General features: G+C 37.3%; 1 long non-coding RNA gene across 1 annotated transcript in view; it reads left to right on the forward strand.

Annotated features, from left to right (window-relative positions):
- LOC122213591 overlaps nt 1–5400 on the forward strand; it is a 29146-nt gene extending 23746 nt beyond the window's left edge. The window contains exons 4-5 of the long non-coding RNA XR_006199594.1: nt 3832–3919; nt 5350–5400. This is a non-coding gene — a long non-coding RNA (uncharacterized LOC122213591). The remainder of the gene's footprint in view (nt 1–3831; nt 3920–5349) is intronic.
- The last annotated feature ends 1200 nt before the right edge of the window (nt 5401–6600 follow it).

A 6600-nucleotide genomic window follows, 5' to 3' on the forward strand; every position in this document is an offset into this window, starting at 1 on the left:
AGATGTAAAGGTTTTACTGAAATATGTGAAGTGAATAAAAATGAAGTTATACAGATGATGCATTTTCACAATGTCAAAGTACTCTGTTTTTAAGTGCTGACTTTAAAAAGGGTCTATATTGGAAATATAAAGAGGGGACAGTTGAGGGTTGAAACTGAGAATAGTTGCACTTTTTGAAGGAAGAAACTTGATATTGATCCGTCTTTAAAGATGATTACCATTGGGTAAAAGGATTCTTTCTACGTGTTACTGGGGCTCTAGATTGGACTCCAGAGTGCAAATGGGTTGACTTCATTTCCATATTTCTATACTAGCAGTCTGGTGCAATCTATAACAAAGACCAGCTTCACTGAACACTTAACCAGATATGACGTATTGCAGGAAAGGCAATGGAGCTTCTGACCGTGGATGCCATGCCTGACTACTCAACTAAGTGACACAGCCTAGTTCTTGTTTCATTCGATTCTCATCCTTATACATCAAGAGGAACAGGAAAGGTGGAAAGAGAATTCAAAGAAACTGTCTTTAAGACTCGGGATCGAACTTGTGTAATTCTTTACCTACACTGCATGCAGGTAGAAAACTTTCTCCCGCATTCGTCTGCTACAGCTGCCAAAACAAAGCACCATAGATTTGTCAGTGTAAAAGACAGAAATGTAATTCTTCACAGTCCTGAAGGCCAGATGCGCCAGATGTCTGAGATCAACGTTAACAGGGTTTGTTTCTTCTGACTCCTGCCTTCTGGGCTTGTAGGTGGCCATCTTCTCCCAAGGTCTTCATGTGGTCTTTTTCTGGACCTTTCTGTAGCCAACTTTCCTCTTCTTAAAAGAACATCAGTTGTGTTGGATTAGGGCCCACCCTCGTGACCTCACTTGAAGCTAATTAAAACTTTAATTAAATTAAGGTTAATTCTTTAAAGACCTTGTGTCTTGGTACAGTCACATTTTAAGGGTTGGGGTTAGGACTTAGACATATGAACTCTGAGGGGATGCAATTCAACCCATAGCACTACCTACTTATGGTTGCTATAAAATATCACTAGGGAGCCTAATTGGAACCAAGAGACTGAATAAGCACAATTCTCCAACAACACTCCAGTGCTCCCTAGAAAGGCAAATGTGTTCTACTCTGAGATCCCCTGTTACTTCTTACCCTGCGACCTGAACGCTGACTCCTATGACCCATGGGTTATCTTTCTCTGGGGTCAGAAATAGACCAAGTCTGAAGAGATAAATGGGTGGAGCAGGGCATTTAGGGTGACATCTCCCCTCTCCACCTGGATGCATTTCCACCATTTTTAAAAAATTCATGGTAACGTTCACATGGTGTGTCAGGAAATAAACCAAGAGGCTGCCTTTTCTTATTTGCACTGTCCACGTGCACACTTGGGGCTGGTGGAGAGATGTCACCCTAAAAGCGCTGGTGAAGGCAGCTTGTTTGTTCGTTGCTGGAGCACAGAAAGATTAGCAGGAGTTAAAGAACAGCAAGGGTGTATTCAGGTGAAGGTGAGAGAAGAAAGTTAATAAAACAGAGCTCATGAATATTGAAATAACCTGAAAATAAATTACATAAATTCAACTCATTCTAGCTCAGCTTTGAAAACTCTTACTGTTCTTAATTTTTGTAACATAGAACCTTCTGGTTTTCTCCCTAGCCATTGGCCACTCTGTCTCAATCACCCATGCTTCCTCATACTGCCCAGTTTAGCTTTGAAATATTGGGGTGCTCGAAGACTCTATTCTTACATGCCTTCCTTTTTCAATCTTCACATTCTTCTCAGGTGATTTTGTATAATTTATGTCCAGACCCGATTTCTACCTGAAACCCCAGGCCAGATGTTTATCTACGTATCTGACATCCAAACTTGAATTTCTCCTGGGCATTACAAATTTTAATATCCCAAAAGAGAATAATTGTCTTCACTACAAATCTTCTGCCCGAGCCCTCCTCGTTTCAGTAAATGGTGTCATTAGGCATGCAGTCACTTAATAAAAAATTTAAAATAAATACATAAATGCATGAAAATAGAAGGCATACTTGATTTCCTCTTCCATTAGTAGATCCAATGACCTTAACTTCAAAATCTCATCCAAACCATCCATTTCTCCCCATCTCCATTAGGATTATGGCAGTTCAAGCTATCATTACCTTGCCTGACGTGACAATAGCTTTCTAATTGACTTGCCTTCCTCCTATTCTGGCAACTCTATCTGGCTCCTCTCTCTCTTGAACACCTCATTACTTACTCTTCTCCGGGTTACTCCTTGGTCTCTAATCAAATTGAGCTACGGCACCACAATTATACTCTACACGTTCCCAGTTTAGAGACTTGTAAAAGCTATTCTCTTCACACACAGAGAAAGAAAGAAAGAAAGAAAGAAAGAAAGAAAGAAAGAAAGGCCTTTCTTTCCCATCTTCATATGATTAATTCCTTCTTGTTCTTTGAGTCTCAGCTTAAAGAAAAAAAAAAACTTCCAGAAGAAGTCCTTATTAATCTATTAAATCTATGGTAGCCCATCAGACTCTGAGTGATATTAATATTAATTTCATGCAATCATTTAGCAGGGTATTTATGAATAATATTTCATCCCATCCCATTATGATGTAACACCTAGGAGATAGGCATCTTAATGGTTCTGTCCAGTGCTCTTTATACTCAGTGCTTAAAACAATGCCTAACTCATGGAAGGAAGTCACTAAATATTTGTGGAGTGAAATGAATGAATGAATGGATATTTGTACGAGATATTTGCATCACTTACTTCATCTGATATTGTTTTCTCCAAACAGCTGAATGAAAATGAAAGTAGTGTTTCAAAATTGAAATGAGTTATTTAAATGTTATGAACTTGGAAATGCTCTGTAAATATTTTTGTTGGAAAAAAGAAACCATCTCGATGTTGCCAGTTCTTCAAAAGCCCAGATACTATATTTACTGGTTCAGAGAAGTGCCAGTTTTCTTAGTGTCACTCTTCTATTTAATAAATTCTTATTTTCTAAATTATAAAATTATTTGTCTCCACATTACTTAAATTTATTTTTGTTTCAAATGTAAATAATGCAATATAAATATTTTTATTTTTTCTGGTATGGAGGGCTGTTATGGTAGAGATTATTCTTTGGCAAGACAGAAGAAATAGAATTTGACAGAATAGTGGATTAATGATGCATTTGAGGCTAATCATGCATTGTTTTCTTTCCTTGATGTTTTGAAATATCCATGTTCTTTAGTCAGCTTTCCTGTTGGAGCAAAGGAAGAGTTATCTCTACTTTTTTTTCTCTGAACCCAGTCTTCTCACTTTGCTCTTAATCTCTTAATCTGCCCTCTAGAAGACTATGAACCATAAATTGCTTTTTTATATATATAGTTTTTAATTTAAATTTATTTTCTTCCTCTGATTCCTTCCCTAAGGAGTGCTAGGCAAAAATAATAATTTGGGGATTGATTTAAATACTAATATCTTGGAAACCCTTCCTCTCATGTTTGAACAAATGTTACATTAAAGTCAACTGATCACTCTGTAGTCACAGAACTACGTGAAAAATAAAATAGCACAAAGGTTAAGGTAATATTTGGATTTGACGTCTTTATTAATATTTACATTCATATTGTCATTTTTGGGAATCCACAGTAACCAGTTTTAAAGTACTTTCTCCTTCACCCAGTTTTCGTCCATTGGTTTCATGTACTTGATGTTACAGACACCATGGAATGTGAGCTAATGCTCTGAATTCAGGAATCGAGGTTTCAAGACTTAGACCTTCACAAACTGTTTGATGTTCTGATGATATTCTGTTGACATGGTTTTGTTTTCTGTTTCTATTATTGAGGTTTATTCAAAAATGAGAGCTGGAATATGGTCATCTTCTTTACATTTCTTTGTGCTTCAAGCAATTGGACAATGAGGAAAGGCTAAAGGTAATCATTCCAATAACAGTCTTCAGCAGAAATAGGTAAGCAAAGGGTATTTGCTGGCTGAGATCATCTGGGTAGCTTTCTTCCTCATTTTTCTTAGAGAAACCAAAATATCTATGTTGGGGTTATTTTTTTTCTGAAAATAAGGATCATATGCTGTCTGATATTTGAACTCAAATAAAGGAGAAGAGTTATTTAATTTCTCTGTACCTTATTTCCAGAGTAGTCTTGAGAAGCTAATTAGTTTGTTAATTATCATAAAACAATTTTGTCAGGTCTTGAGTCATCTTCAAATGCAGTGATCAGAGAAATAGAATTCAGCTGAGCAACTAAAATTTTTTGCTAAATGAATGAATGAGAATGCTTTACTCGGAGACATTTACACAGAATGGATCTGTGAGGTAGATGCTTTAACTAAATATTTATTATAAAAGGTCTTCACCGAATCGTTAAGGGAAATTCTACTGCATTACTGATTTCCACCACCAAAGGCAGTAAAGTTTGACTCGGGTTTGAAACTGGAGTTTAGTTTTAGTTTTATGAAATCCCATTTTCAAATGGGCATTTTGGAAACATTCTGGCTAGAAGTCTTATGAACTATATAAAAGTATGGATTTTTGTGTATCTGTTTTATTATAAGGTTCAAATCCCAATTCCTAGTTTTGGTGAATCCTACTCAAGTGGGGATCGTGGCCAGTGCCATTTTCCTAGGACACACCTACTGTGTGCAACTTTTCTTTTTTACTCATTTCTCCATTTGCCCTGATTTGGCTCTCTGTGAGTCATAAATTCCGAGCAAATTCCGATAAAGGAGGTCAAGTTAGATGAGGAGGAAAGGACGGAACGGATTATGCTGTTTGATGCAATGATGGTGATTTGGGAACAAACGTGGGGAGAAGGAGCGTAGGCCACAGACGAGTTTCGTACAACAACGTTGGATCTTTTCAAATACGTTTGTGATGTCGCCAGGTATCTTGTGACTAGTTCAGTTTGATTTTCTATTTGCTCAGCCTCCTCTTTAAGGAGGCACTGGACAGTCATCAGAGGTGACTATCGTGGCCAAGTGGACCATTTGAAGGTGAAGTTGACTATCTTCGGGTGAGGTTACCTTATGAGTTTTCCTATCAGAAGACCAATCTTGAGAAGGAAAACAGGGGTGCCTGGGTAGCTCGGTTCGTTGAGCTTTTGACTCTTGCTTTCCACTCGGGTCATGAGCCCACGGGTGTGAGACGGAGCCTTGCATCTGTGCTGAGGGTGGAGACTGCTTGAGATTCTCTCTCTCTCCTTCAGCCCGTCTCCCTCACTTGCACTCTGTCTTTCTCAAATTAAAAACATGAAATTACCCCAGGAAGTCGGCTTTTTAGCTAACTGATTCCATTGATTCCCAAAATGGAAATGTGTAAGTGATTTTTATTCTCCCCTGGCAACTTCAGAACGAGGAACAAAAAGGTGTAGAACCTTCTAAGAGATGAAAATGCGGACAGGTAAGTCCATAACCTTTGTAGTAACAACCAATTATTAGCCTAATGTCAGTGACTGGAACTTAAACACGCAAGCATTGTCTTCTCTACTTGTCACTTATGAAAATGATGTAGATGGAAAATATGAAAGCTGGCATACCTATGATATGACTTGAAGTTACCTGTGAAGGAGATAGAATCTTCCCCAACCATCTACAAGCATGGTTCCAAAGGATTACAAGCAGAGACAACACTAAATAGTCAAATAATTGTTTTTCTACTGTCTAGTACTACTTCTTGGCCCCTGGAATGGTATCACTCGGACGAAAAAAGAAGAAAAAAACACCACACAGAATGATGACATAAATTAAAAGATAGGTCTCTCCTGAAGGTCACCCACTTGTGGACATTTTGACCTTCAGACACAACCTCACTTCCATTAGGTCTCTTAAGGGACTGGAGATTTGCCTTTGGGATGGTAAGAAAGTTCAGTTCCAACTTGCTGTGTGGGTACTTAGGTATTCCTGAACGGAAGATCAGGAAAAACAAATTTAAAAGAATGTCACACTAACTTTGAAATCAGAAGACTTTTCATCTCACACCCTCAATTACAGCGTATGCAACTAAAATGAAGGACTGCATTATCAAATTCATGAGTTTTCAAAGAAGGATTCGTTTATGTCACCCTACTCAACGTACTAAAACAGGTATGTGTGCTAATATATATTAGAAATATTGTTAAACAAGATATAAATGCAAAAACTATCTTTCCTCTCTCCTCCTCATTCCTGACTAAATACTAATCAAGCAGAAAGTTCAATAGACCAAGAGATCATTAATTACTATATTATCATATAAGCTATCTCGAGTATCATTAAATTATAGTACCACCGATATTTGAATGTTAGCTGAATTGATATAATAGAACTTTAATATTTATATATTCAAATAAAACACATTTTTAAAAGAAGAATTAACCATGTCTAAACTGAGGCATGTAGTTAAAGCCATCTCCAAAATTCATTTTTAAATCATCACCTGGAACAAACTGAAATAGAATTTAGTCTTGGTTTTATGTAGGTAATATCGAAGACAACTATGGGTTCCATAATTTTCTTCAACTCTGAGTACGCTCAAGAGGCCTTATCATTTCCTGGTGCTGGATGAGGCATGGCATCCTTATAGGAATTTAGGGACACTGAACCATGGAACCTAGCTTTAGAT

The sequence above is a fragment of the Panthera leo genome, chromosome A2 (genome assembly GCF_018350215.1).
Source record: "Panthera leo isolate Ple1 chromosome A2, P.leo_Ple1_pat1.1, whole genome shotgun sequence".
In the NCBI taxonomy this organism is placed as follows: Eukaryota; Metazoa; Chordata; class Mammalia; order Carnivora; family Felidae; genus Panthera; species Panthera leo.